Source organism: Urocampus carinirostris, chromosome 4, assembly GCF_059441175.1.
Source record: "Urocampus carinirostris isolate Australia breed hairy pipefish chromosome 4, RoL_Ucar_1.0, whole genome shotgun sequence".
In the NCBI taxonomy this organism is placed as follows: Eukaryota; Metazoa; Chordata; class Actinopteri; order Syngnathiformes; family Syngnathidae; genus Urocampus; species Urocampus carinirostris.
In genome coordinates, this window is record NC_142352.1 from 13,271,210 (window position 1) to 13,273,757 (window position 2,548).

The 2,548-nt window shown below is 44.2% G+C and overlaps 1 pseudogene; it reads left to right on the forward strand.

Moving 5' to 3' along the window:
- The first annotated feature begins 2,027 nt into the window (after positions 1 to 2,027).
- LOC148366867 (U2 spliceosomal RNA) lies at positions 2,028 to 2,171 on the forward strand (annotated as a pseudogene).
- The last annotated feature ends 377 nt before the right edge of the window (positions 2,172 to 2,548 follow it).

Sequence of the window (2,548 nt, forward strand, 5' to 3'; positions counted from 1 at the left end):
CTAAGTCAGTACCCTGCGAGCTGACAACAGACATCTGGCAGGATGTTATGAGATAATGTTGACACGAGAAATAACAAGTTGCTGACTAAGGGAGACGATTCCAAGAAAAACAATTCAGATTCCGAGAAAAAATAGTTTCAATTCAGAGAAAAACATCACGTGATGTTGTGAACACACAGTATAAATGCCAGGGTCTCTTGGACGAATTTCGAACGTGGCTTGAATGTTGCTGAATAAAGGACGTTCCCTTTCCGCCATATTTCTGTCTCTGCGTATATTTTGGGGCGACGCCCAATGATGTCCTCTCCAAAATGATCACCTTCTCTTTCATTTCCTGGTTCCACTCCATCAGTATACAGAATAGACCTAACCTGTTGAACACTGTAAAAGTCTGCTTCAAAATAATAGTCTCTAAGAGCTCTCACAACCCCGTGTGAGCAACAAACCACCAAATCAGCCCGCAGAATCCTTCAGGACCCTACACACATCCTGTTCCCGAAGTTTGTTTGGCTGCCGTCAAGACGCAGACTTTGCTGTCCCGGCAGCAGGACTCAAAGAAGGAAGACTGGCTTCATCCCAAGGTCTGTCAGCACCTGAACTCGCAGTGTTCGGTAGTGTTCTGCCCCTGCATTATTCACGACAGTGACATTTATATTGGAAATCATTTATATTGGGACTTTTTAAACATTTTATTCACTTTTAAACATTTTATTCAGCCTTATGTATTGTATGGACTTCAGCACTTCACGGTTGAACATTGTATGCATGTGGCTGGGTGTTGGATGCTACTCTGTGTGCTTTTTAATTTCCCCTTGGGTACTAATAACGTGTTTTAATTGATTGATTGTGTCATGAGCCAGGAACACAAGACAGGACCCTATAGCGTTCGTTTTACTCAGCTTTTATTAAGAAAGTGCTTGCATCCACGATCCGATGATCGTCGGTCACGGGTAGCAGATGACAGGAAGGCGGAAGTGGCAATTCCGTGTCGAGCGAGGGTAGTCGTTGACAGCGAGAAAACAGGTCGATAGCCAGGACGGGGGAGCAAAACAGAAACGGGTCCAGAAAAAGGTTGGCAACAGGTATCAGGCAGGAAACAGGGCAAAACAAGTCGATGGCGTGGACGGAGGAGCAAAAGCAGAAACGGGTCCAGATAAAGGTTGGCAACAGGTATCAAGCAGGAAAACAGGGCAGGATAATGTCGGAGAGTACAAAATCTTGCCTAGCTGAGAGCATAGGTTCGCAGACGGTCTGACAGCTTCCTTTCGGAAGACGGGAGTTTAAAAAGAGACCAACAGGTCCCGTGGCTGTTGGTGCTAACAGGGCAGCCGCAGGTGCCCCGAATCAGTTATCATGACAGATTGATTGAATGAAAGCACTATAATACAGTTTTAGTTTGATTTCTGTGCAATTAATTTTCTCTTTTTACCTTCGGGGTCCGTGGCCAATCACACACCTGTAGGTTTGTTTAAAACAGCTACATTCCTTTTTAAAAGTTCTTCTGAGTCAGTACTACATCCAGTTTTATTTGGGTGGGCAGAACCGGTCCCTGGGCGGCCACTGCCCACTGTCTGAAGATTGGTTCCTCAAAAGAAGAGTTGACGGTGGAATTGAGGAGGTTTTCAAAGTGTTTGGCCCACTATTTTACAACTTCTCAGGTCAAGGTCAGCAGTGCCCCATCACCACTATACAGTACATCATTTTAATGAGGCAATGGACCAGCATTTCCTTGAAGCCGTCTGCAAGTCTCCTTCCATGGCCTTACTAAACTCCGCTGAATTACCGTAAATTCCGGACTATAAGCCGCTACTTTTTTCCCTAACTTTCAACCCTGCGGCTTATTCAGTCATACTGCCAATTTATGTAAGCCAACGGCGCTCGAGTGTTGCTACCATTAACTGCCCTGTCAAATCTATATTATTATTACTTACCTGGCAGGGGAGATACCATGATCATGGGCAAACAAACGTTGTGTGTGGCGTTGAATAAGAAACTATTTGCTGTTGAGATGTAGCTCTGAATTTGTGTACTCTCCTAGGCTTTATGGCGTAGGACATTACCTCTTGCCATGATCTTTGATTTTTGCAATCCGGAGATGGAATAAGAGCTTGCTCTGTCCACTCCACGCATCAGCCCGGTATTGCAGTACCTCCGGGAACGGTGCATTCGCAATGATCGCAGCAAGGCTTTAGGGCTAGGACCTTAGCTTGGCCTTTTGGCTGAGAGTAAGTGTCCCGGCTTTGTAGCGTATTATGAACTGACCGATAACGGATAATGGATAATGAATAACGAAGATAGAACAATAACCCTTAAAAACCCCTATTATTAAAGCTTTGAAAACTATCTCGGTGTACCGTCTTTTTTTGTAAATATGTGTAACCCATGTATAATATGTATTTGCAACTGTATATTTTTGTAATGTATTTATTTGTATTTATTTTAGACACTTATTCTGATATGTTTTGCACGGGTGAACGAAAAATGAGGGGCGGAACAAACGCGGGGTGCCGAGTTTAAGTGTGGACCGCTAAAGGTGAGGGACAAACAA